Here is an 11521-nt window from a genome sequence, read left to right on the forward strand (position 1 = left end):
AAACCCGCTTGACCAAATACATTTTATTTTGGTTCCGGCTGGGTTTATTCGCCATTGCTTTTTGTTAAAACCTTTCTCGTGTTTTACTCTACGCGCCAAACTGGGAATGATTCCTTTGCTCGCTGTGCTTTCCCGGGCTTCTGCACAGAAGCCCTCCTTAAGGCGCCTTATAGTCTAGAGGGGCAGGATGTGAGGGAGGATCTTCGGACCCCTGCCATGGGTTGCCTTAGCAACCCAAGTCGCACTCTTGTCTGATTGGCTAAGGGTACTGGCCTTGCCAGGCCAGCCTCCCTGCTGTGTGATTGACAGTCAGGCTGTATGAATGGGAGAAAACTGCATTAAAAAAATCAGGTCTCTGGGACTGGAAGAGCAGAGTCGCCACTGGAACGAAAGAACCAACGAGGAACTGGAAGAAGAGGACCCCTAAAACGACTGAACCGCCCGGTGAAGCCCTGCTGCAGGTCTGAATCTCCACATCCAACAGAAAAGATCCTCCAGGAAACTTCTTCCCTTGAGCTGGTGGGACCAACCAGTTTGCCCAAACTGCAAGCCAGGACCCCTCCTCTGGTCGAATTTGCTGTACAGAGCTACAGTGGGCCGGATAGCCAGAAAGGTTGTACCATGCTTCGGTTTTAAGGAGCGCACTTTTTATTTGTTGTTTTGCTCTGCTGCTGGTTTCTTCCCTGGGTGGCGCAGGACCCTCCAGTCTTCCTACTTCTTGTCAGCACGACAGTTGATTCAGGAGCCGTGAGCCTCCAGGAATCACCAGAACGTCCGCCTCAGCTACAGGTCCCTCTCCGTTTTAAGGTACTGTGCAAATCCGGTTGTGCGTTTCGCTCAGCCGCGGTGAAAGTGTTTGAAATCTTTCTCCAATCCAAGGGCTTGTCCTTCTCTTCTCTTTTACCTAACTTTTCTACCGACCAACCTCGTCCAGAATCTGTGCCACAAACTTTACCGCGAACTACACTGAACCTATTATCTTGAACAAAAGACTTTTGAACCAATTACTTTGGCCCTAAGCCTTTTCTATCTGATTTTACCCTAGTAGTCTCCCTTGTTCAGTTGCCCTGCTTACTTACCTGTTGGTTTTGCCTAAATTCTAATAACTTTGTCTTCCCCTCCCTTTTAAATTGCTGGAGTGCCATTTTGCTCCCACTTCATTTTGTAAGCCTAACTTGTCTAGAATTTGAGGGAAGCGGTGTGGTGTATTTTTTATTGTGATTTTTTTATCTTGCTTACAATAGTGAAGTGCTATACAACTGTTGTGTAAATAAATATATATTCTTTTACTTAGAAACCTTACGTCAGTGTTTGCCTGAACCATAGTAATTATTGTACCTTGTGTAAACACTTGTACTGCTCACTTACCCTTGAGATAAGTCTGGCTGCTCTGCTACTGCTACCACTATAACTGTGTAGTACAGGCTTCTACCAGAGGTGAAATTGTACTGTCACTTGTAGTCTTAATTGTGTGCAGTGTTCCCAAAGGGTACTGCATGTAATTCTGCCTAACACAACTTCATTGCTGTCTGCTTACTCGCATTGAGGGATTGCACTATCGCATGCTCTTCTCACATCTGACAGATGCACCCAATATTTCAATCCCTTAACCTTTACAGCTGTAGGTGTGCAGTAAATGACCTCATACAGGCCATGAAATCTTTGAGAGTTCCACCTCCTAAACTCCTAAAAAAACTTCGCACATACACATTTTCTCCTGGCATTAACTGGCCCTTTGGACTGTCCTGGGCTGGCATGGCAGTGTCTGTCGCAGCATTTTCAGTAAAGGGTGGTGCAACCGGTCATGCTATGCTACATACTGCGCATGTCAACCAAGTAAGGTATTCCTTGAATTCTTCCCCCATCACCGTGGCAGCTCTGTGCATGTCTGAAGCTTTTCTTACTGGGGAGAGAGGCGTATGAATGCACCTGCCCGTTACTATTTCGTGCGGGCTCAATTGATGGTCTTTACTTGGCTGCATTCTGAGTTGGAAAAGTGCTGGGGCAAGCAATACACCCAGTTCTTTTTGAGTGTGTTGCACAACTTTGATAACTTACTTTTGAGCAGGTCATTGACTTTTTCCACCACCCAGTTAGCCGTAGGGTGATAAATCAAACAGTTTGTGCTTGACCCCCAGTAATGTTACTTCTTTGAAGAGGTCATTCACAAAGTGTGTGCCATTATCTGATCTTATAACATCACATATGCCCCACCGTAAGAACACCTCTCACACCAAGAACTTTGCAGCACACTTTGCATCTGGGTGGGGGCATGGTCCAGCTTCTACCCACCTTGAAAAAGGAGGGACTATCACAATTAAGTATCTTGCTCCCTTACATCTTTCTCCCATATCCGCGTAATCAATATGGTGCTCTCTGAACGGGCCCACAGGACGCGGTAATGTTCCTCGTAGTGTCTTCAGTGTCATCCTTGAACTGTATGTTTGGCATGTGGTGCATTCTATAGCAAATTTTGACAGATGTTCCTGTAGGTTCGGAACAAACCAATGTTCCTTCATGTTTGCTGCTATATGTTGCTTAGTTACATGTGTTTGAAAGTGTAGCTGTTGGAACGCTATTTCCAGCAGCTCTACTGGCAGCACCATTTTCCCCATTAGTTCCTGTCTCCATATTAAATCTGTTGATGACTGCTTGCACCCTCTCTTGGCCCACAATTCTTGTTCCTCTACCGGTGCGCACCTTTGAAGTTCTATTATTTGGGATAATGGTGTATGATTGTATCCTTCCTCTACTGTCTCTGTACTTGGAATGTTGTACTGGTGACCCATCTGCCCTCCGGAGCCCTCACCTTCGCCAACGTGACAGCAGAGTAATGAGGGGAGGCGCTTTTGTACAATGATCTCATATCCCTCTTCCTCCATTCTTACAACCGGCACTCCCACGCGTTTCCCCCGTTTCACCGTCTATTGATGCTGAGCCGTCCATGAAATATGGTTCTTCCTCCTGCAATGCATTATAACTCGCTTTGGGAATATCATCCTCTTCTCCCGCATATGTAGCACAATCGTGTTCCTGCATATCTCCTACAGTGCATGGTTCAGTAATGAATGTAGCTGGGTTTACGGTCTTACACCTGACCACATGGACTGGAGATTATTATTTCGTAGGCTGTTACCCTTTGTGTTGTTAACGTTGATTTGGATCTTTCTAGAATTGCAAAGAGTGAGTGTTCTGCATATAGGGTCACTGAACATCCCATCATGATGGTGGCGCTTTTTTCTATTGCGAAGGCCGCTGCAGCAAGAGCTTGTTCGCATGCAAAGTGACCTTGCATTACTGAATCCAATGTACCACTGTAATAGGCCGATGGCTTGTGTCCTAGTGATGTTTTTCTGTGTCAGCACTGCGGTCATTAGAGTACCATTGCAGTGTGAAAAGAAGTAGAATTCCCCGTCAGTCTGTGTCCGTGAAAACTGGTGCGTGTGCAATGAGATCTTGCCATTTGAAATACTGTGTCATCGTCTCATTTGTCCATTTTATTGGGACGTTATTCTTTTGTGCTTCCTTCAATGCTTGTAGCAGTGGGCGTGTGTATGCTGCGTAATCAAGTATCCATGCACGGCAGTAAATACAGATGCTGAGAAACTTCTGCATGTCCGTTACTGTTTTTGGAATGATCATATGGCGTATGGCCGCTGCCCTGTCGGGTAATATCCGTTTACCACCCTTTGAAATTTGCTGTCCTAAGTACTTCCGCTAGGCAATATTGCAGTTTGCCTTTGTCCACCTTGTACCCTTTCGTGGCTAGTAAATTCAACAATGTTATTGAATCGGCCCTGCACTGCACCTCTTCACTCTTGCTGCAGACAAGTCAGTAGTCTACGTATTGCATTATTGTGCTTTCGACATCAATGTTTCCGAGATCTTCATGCAAAATCCTATTAAAAATGCTGGGGCTTTCACAATATCCCTGCGGTAGTCTGCAATGTTCATATCTGCTCCCCCCTAGTATGAACGCTGTGAGGTACTGAGAGTTTCGGTCAGTTGGAATAGAGAAGAAAGAGTTCTTCAGATCCACTACTGTGAAACATGTGGTATCTTTAGGTATGCTACACAATATTGATGCTGAATTAGGTACTAATGGGAATTCTTTCTGGATAACGTCATTAAGTGGGCATAGGTCCTGGATCATCCTCCAAGCCCCGCCCTTCACTTTTTTTATTGGAATAATCACTGTTACATGGCAAATTGGATGGCACTATTATCCTTTGCTGTAATAGGACGTTTATTGTCTCTTGTATGCCTTCCTCTGCCTCCCTGGAAAGTGGGTACCATTTTACTCTGGACAATATGGCTCCTGGTTTTAATTTTATTTAAAACTTTGTGTAGTAGCCCTACATCATGGGGGCCTGTGGTCCATATTTCTGGCAACACCTTCTCCATGTCATTCTCAAATATGGTGGGTGGCACGTTAACACTAGCCATAAGAGGGCTGTGTATTTCCCTATGCTGGATCATGATATCACAAGGTATACTAATCTCCGTTATTATTTCCCCGTCACTTTCACTGTCAGTAAACAACTCTTCATCTGTTAAATTGCACAACATTATGTTTGGGTCTATGCACAACACTGTTCTCCACTCGCACCCACGTGTGTCCAGTCCTATTACTACGATACGTTTGCTCGAGACCTGCACCCCCTCTAGGTCAATAGACAAAATTGTTCCTGGCACAATGTCTGTATTTACAATGGGGCAGAAGACAAAATCTGAGGGTACCTTCCATTCTTTCCTTGTTATCTCTGGCACCACTCGTGCTAACACCTTGATACCATAAATGAATATATCCATGTCAATGGGTTCCCCTCCAACTGCAACTTCATTTGTCATTGTGCTGATCATCAGCTCCTGGGGTTGCACAAACTATCCCCCGTTCAGTAAAGGAGATCGTCAGGTTTAATTTACTCAAGAGGTCTCTTCCCAGCAAATTTATTGGCGTGTCTTTGTGGTACAGTAGAGGTGCGCGCACTGTTTTTCCCCCACCGTTATATCAAGATCTTTTGTGTAAGGAACTTTTAAAATAGCCCCAGAGAACCCTTGCGTTTCCAAATGTCTTCCCTTCCCGAGAGCGGGAACCGGCCTTCCATGAGGCATGATTTTTCTGCTCCCGAGTCTACCATAAAGATGAACTGTTTGTTGCCTATCTCTGCTCCCACTAGTGGTTCCTCTTCTGCACGTAGTGTAGTGGATAGGACAAGTGCTTTCTGTGGGCTGTTTTAATCTGCATATGTCTTTGTTCCTGGAACTGAGAAAACGTTATCTCCCACCACCGCTGCACGGCAAAAAGGTGCAGGTGCGCCATTAGCAGATGTTGCAAAAATGTTATTGTTTGCACTTCCTACTGTATTTTGTGTTGCCATTTGCTGTTGCATGCCCCTCTGTTGTGGTTGTTGCTGGGGCTGTTGTCTTTGTTGCATTTGGGGCTCATTATAATATTGCTCGTTTTGTCCACCCCCTCCCATAGGTAATCCATAGGGACATCTTGGGTGTGGGTGACCATACTGTTGTTCATTTCACATAGGGGCCATCCTTGGTAATAACCCTGGGGTCGCATTCTACATTCTCTTGAATAATGCCCCCACCTCCCACAGTTCCAACATGACCCTTGTGATCCTCCCCTCATCTCAGGCCCGCCAAATGCTCCATTTCCCATTCCTCCGAATCCTCCTCTTGGTCCTCTGTATCCCTGTACCCACCTAGTCCTCTTGCTGGCCTTCCTTGCCATTGGGGCCCTCTGTATTGTTCCTCTCCATCCCACTGTGCTTGTCCACTTGCAGCCCATGTTGCGGCCATTCTGGCTGGTGAGTTTCCCACTCCCTCTTCTCCTTCGCCGTTCCATGCTGCATTCGGCGCTGCGACCTTCACTAACTTACTTTGTACTAACTTTGCTTCGTCTGCCAACCTTCGCTGTGCTATCTCTTTTTCTCCTTCTTTGACTCTCCTACAATGGTGCACAATTATGCTCTGAATCTCGGGCCAACCCTTGGCTTCTATCCCAGCTATTTCATCCAAGGCCTTCTGTACCTCCTTTGGAAGCCCTTTTTTGATTATGAAGTAGAACAAGGCGGTAGATTGATCCCACACCGTACCAGTTTCACTTCTCTACAGGTCTTGCACCTGGAGGATGAATTGCGTAGACTCCTCTTCCTCTCCCACAGTGCACTGCATCACTAGGTTTAAGTCTGGAAACGTTCTCCACAACACATCCCATACTTGTGCTCCAACGTCATTAAATGGCGATCCATCATGGCGGTCACAGTTCATTGTCACTCCGGGGAACCCTGCCTTCACCCACACTGCGTCTGCTTGGTCATCAACACCGGACACCAACAAACTTTTCACATCCCCTATAGCCAACGGTACTCCTGTTGTGTTCTTTTAGAATGCATGCATCCATTTCTCCGTCCCACCCAAAAGCGGAGGGAGAAGTTTCAACAAGTTATTCGTATCCATTTGCGCTCACGGTATGTAGTATGGCCTCCCTGCTCCTTTATGTATCAGAGGCATTTGTACCTTTGTTTTCCCTCCTTCATTACTTACCGTTCCCTTCCTCGTTTTACTTACCAGCATATTTCCTACTCTTTGCCTTAACCTCCCTTGCCATCTTGGCAGGGCCCTTTCATCCTCTTCGTCGAATGGAAATGGAGATCCTGTTGCTGCCACTCCCTCTTCATACTCACCCAAGTCACTCCATACCTCCTCTACTTCCTCTTCTTGTTCCCTTCCTTCTTGGGCGTCCCCTCTCTGGCTATCTGGTGTTACTGGCCTTATTATTTTCACGGGTTTGCCATTTGGATGGAACAGAAACTCACCTGATTGCCACTCTTGTTCTTGCCCTTTTGGTATTGGCGCTGGTGGCGGGGATGGTGTGGATCCCCCTGCTCCGCTTGGTGGAGGTCGCCGAACGTTAATGGTGGTACTTCTCGTTCCCCTGGCAACATCTGGTCACTGTCACACAAGGCTGGTAACAGTGTTATCGCTAATTGTGCATGCACAAGCTGTGTCTAAATCTCCTGTTAACCGTGCCAAATTCACTGGTGGGGCACTGGTTGGCCCGTACAGCCCTCCTCTTTCATACATAGGTGGCGCAGTGGCAGACGCCGCTGCCGTCAATGCAGTGCCTGTTGGCACATATGCGGGCTCGCTGTATCCCACTGCAGGCCTTGTCATCAACGGGTATATTTTGGTAGTGTCATTCTCTGTTGGGGCTACAGGGGGAGAATGCACGACAACCACATCTCTTCCTTCCGGCACCTTCTCTTTCTCAACTATCACGTCCTTACTTACCTCACATGTAGGTGCTACTTCCTCGAACATTCGCCACAAATCTAGCACTTCCCTTCTGTTCTGTTCTGCAATTGCTTGCCCCTGTATTTCACAAGCAAGTGTGTGGATACTTGATCCAATACCCTCTTGTCGAAGGACCCTTCCCCCCGGCCATATAGGCATTGCGCTGTCTCCCTTTATTCTCACCACCCACTGATCATGATATTTTTGTATTTTCTCACTATACAAAGGGAGATGTTGACAGATGTGTGCTAATGGTGTTGTCCCTCCCATGATAGTGTATTTGTACTCTTATTTTTGATCACTTCACTTTCTGTGGATAAACACACAATCCATCATCCAATGATCCCTATCTTGTTACACTTCTTATTCAACTTTGTTTAAGCTTTGGCGCCTCCAATATTTCATCAACCTTTTTACTTACACCACCTTGCTGGAACCACAAAATATTTCAAAAGGTATTCATTATTTGCCACTATTAAACCTGTTTAACATATTATTCACACATTTCATCACCGAATTTCCTGATCAACCTTCAATTCTTTTTCGATTCACAAATACATAGGTACTTAACAGACCAACATGTAACACTGTCGCACATGGACATAAAAACACAAACACATAACATGACCTACCTCCGTTTTGCTCTCCTTTTGAATTGTTTCAATGTATACCCCTCAACCTTGCTTTCTCATGTACTCCCCACCTCTAGACCCCTCAAACTATCTCACCAAGAGTTCTGCTAACATGGAAAAAGAATATTCTAAATTACTACTCCAAGCCTAATAAATATATGAGATTCCTACTGTTTTCTCTTTATCTTCACTTATTTACCTGCACTGGACGAAACAATGGTACGCGGCACCACCTTCTACCCCATTCGGGCTAGGATCCCTTGTACCTCTTTTCTCCACAAAAACCTAATGGCCATATAAAGGATAGGTAAGAAAAAGCCTCAGTAACATTCACACAGACCCCAACTTTGCCCTAACTTATCTTGCCCACTCCGTTATCTGTTCCCCTTCTCCCAACCCCTCTCTTATACCTCTGAAACTTTTGCAACCGGTACCCACGTGTTCAGTCGGGTGGTCCGAGAGCCACCATTCACAGTCTATCCACAATCTGGTACGCACCCCAACCAAGCCGTGGCACGCCTCGGCGAGCAGTTTTTAGTTGGGTATTCGGTAACCCTCTTGTTGTGCCCACATGCTGGTCAACCGCGGAGGTGATTGTTTTGCTGGGGGGCGTCCTGGATCTCACCGCACGGCATGGGGCCTCAGGGCACCTGTCCCAAATCACATTGCGGGGGTCACCAAATGTAAAGGCCCATCCCAGTCTTAGCACGTGCAATACGAACAGACACACCCCAACGGGGAATGAGACCAAGAACAGGTTGCGAGAGTTAGTCTTTGCTTTATCAAGAATTGGCATCCAGAGAACTCTGCTGCCCGAGAACGCTCTGGCAAACATTACAATTACATCAGTTTATGAAGGCAGAAATCGTCACCAATGACATCATATAAGGGACTACATGGACACAGGATTGGATGACATGTGTTGCTGTAGGTGCTGCTCCTTCCGGATAGGTTGTTCGGTTGGCGGGAGGGTGAGCGTCACAAGGTCCATCTGCCTGTGTCCAGGTGGGGTGAGGGTCAGGTCACGGCGAGGCAGGGTGGCCGCTAAGCTAACATAATACACTACAATAGAACATGCACTAAATAACAGTCATTACAACTCCTTTGAGTAAATCATCAAACCTGTAAATTGTATTTGTGCAATCGCACCATTACTTATTGGGACTTATATGGGGTACCAGGGTCTTGACCAGTATGATAACACGGATTGCGGGGTGGGTCTGGACTTATCAAAGAGGCTGGGGGGGAGGGGGGTGGTTGACGTTTGTTAGTTGTGGAAGACAATCTACTGTGACAGAGGTCTGATTTTAGCTAAGGGCATGCTGGGGTGGGCTTCATGGCAGGCTCACATATCTGGTACATCAAGATAATACCTTGCAGGGACACAGGGTTATACTGGCAGTAATTGTCCAACAGCAAGGGTTAGTGGGCACGGGCAGGTTTGTGGAGATAGATGAGCTACAAGGCCTGGCTCGGGCCGGTTCTCTCACGAGACAATGATCTCAGAGAGCGAGATGTTACATTTGTTTTTGTTGCAATTACCTCCGGCTCAAGCGTGAGAATGGAGCTGCAAAACTTCATACTCCGTGAGAAAAGGTGGGGGCCCTGTGCGCGGCGCTGCTAAGGGGAGAGAAGCTTTTGTGTATTATCGCAACAAGGCCTAGTTCAAAAGATGGGAGTCGAGGGTGCACAAAAATGGATGCCACATATCCTGTGCAACAGTCCCATCTATGCCAATGCCAGCATAAGGCTGATATTAACATAAGGGTGATGGAGGTGTCCCCCACCATTGAGAGGCACATGGTCCAAACTGTACTGAATACATGGCGGGGGGGCGCCAAAACGGCCCCTCAATCCCACACAGTGCGTCAGGGTTTTTTTTTTTTTTAAAGCCTGCTGCCGTGGCCACCACTTCCAAGGCGCGCTGGCCACCCGGCCCTCCTGAAACCAGCATGAGGCGGGGAAACTGAGGAGGTCAGGACGCGTCGGCAATGAGCTTGCACGCCAGATCCAAGGATCCAGCGACAGTGCTGATCGGGGTCTGACCTTGGGGGGATGAATGGAATGGGGTCCCTGCGACAGCCGAAGCCATGCCCCTTGGAAGGGAACCCCGGGCAATTGATGTACGATGTACAAGCGACCCTCAGACAGACATAGCACCGGGAAAAACCCCAGGCCACATGGTGCATTTGAAGTGTTGATCAATGTGCCCTGCAATTCACACTAATTCTTGCAGCTAGCTGCGTTCTTCATTGATGCACGAGTCGAGTGATCCACCGCCAAGAGTCACAGGCAACTTTTTTTTGGTTCCAAACGTCGGCCTGACCCTGCCTGTGAAGGAGTTTGGGGGAGGCCACGCCGCCGTTGGCGGACAGCCCAGGCCCCCGCTTAACTTGGCCGAAACCATTGTGGTTTGAAAAATAAATAAATCCATGTGCGCAGCCACCTGCAGCAGCACAGCGCTTCCCAGGGGGATGGAGGTAGGCCGCTCCGCCACCTGCCCACCCGGCCCGATCCACTCATCCTTCCCTGACCCCTTCTGCTTCCCTTTTTGGGGGGGGGAGGCTGGGAGACGGACAGAAAGGCAGGCCAGAGACAGCACAGACAGGAGGGTCAGGTGGGACCGCTAGAGTCTTCAAACCCCAGCCCGGCCGCATAGGGCCCAGCTCCAGGTACCTGGGCAAGAGGGAAGGTCACCCACTGTGCCAGCGGGCCTGGCCATCGCTCGCCCACTGATGTGGGCGGCTGGAACCTTGGCGCCCACCGTCGTCTAAGACGGTTGCACCATGGCTCATACCTGGCGTGCCAGGCCCCTGTCTGCCTGGGGAGGTGCCCCTCGAGAGCAGTCGGGTTTCCCTCGGCTCCTGGCTGCCCACACTCTGGGCTTCCCTGCTGACTGGGGTTTGCCCACCCGCTGGCAGGTCAGAGAGAGTGCGCGCCTCCGGCCTGCACAGAGGCGGGCTCAGTGAGGAGAGGGGGCTGCGTAAGGCTCCCTTTCCGGTGCGTGGTTGGGGACATCCCCAGCAGGTTAGCCCAACCCCTCTGCGGTGGAAGGGAATCACTGCTCCCTGGTTGACTACACGGGCGGTGGGTGTGCAACCGAGGTCGGGCCCACAGCTCTCCCTCCTGCTTCTAATGATCCTTCATGCCCCCACTCACAAGCAGATGCCATTTACACTCAAATGCCCCATTTCTCCTTCCAAACACACGATCCAGATTCAAATGCCACCCCCCTCCTGACCCACATGCTACCATCCAAACCCACACAAAGACACCAACATCCGACCCTCCATACCTACAACAAGATGCTCCATCCCTCAGAGCCACCCCCCTATGCTTCACCTCTACCTCCAGACTCACTTAGATTGCGCCATTCGCCCTCTCTCTATACCCACACCCGATTACCCCATCCCTTCGACACACAAATGCTCCCAAAACTCCAATAAACCAACATCCTTCTCTCCAAACATACCCCATCCCTCAATTCACATCCTCCCTCCAGACCCACACCCATGTGCACCATCCCTTCCTCTCAGAACCACACCAAGATGCCCTATCCCTCCCTCTAGACTAATACC

General features: G+C 48.5%; 1 pseudogene; it reads right to left on the reverse strand.

Annotated features, from left to right (window-relative positions):
- Positions 1 to 10080: 10080 nt before the first annotated feature.
- LOC138512691 (5.8S ribosomal RNA) lies at positions 10081 to 10231 on the reverse strand (annotated as a pseudogene).
- Between the last annotated feature and the right edge of the window lie 1290 nt (positions 10232 to 11521).

This window comes from Ambystoma mexicanum, chromosome 6p (assembly GCF_040938575.1).
Source record: "Ambystoma mexicanum isolate Mex_15411 chromosome 6p, UKY_AmexF1_1, whole genome shotgun sequence".
Lineage (NCBI taxonomy): Eukaryota > Metazoa > Chordata > Amphibia > Caudata > Ambystomatidae > Ambystoma > Ambystoma mexicanum.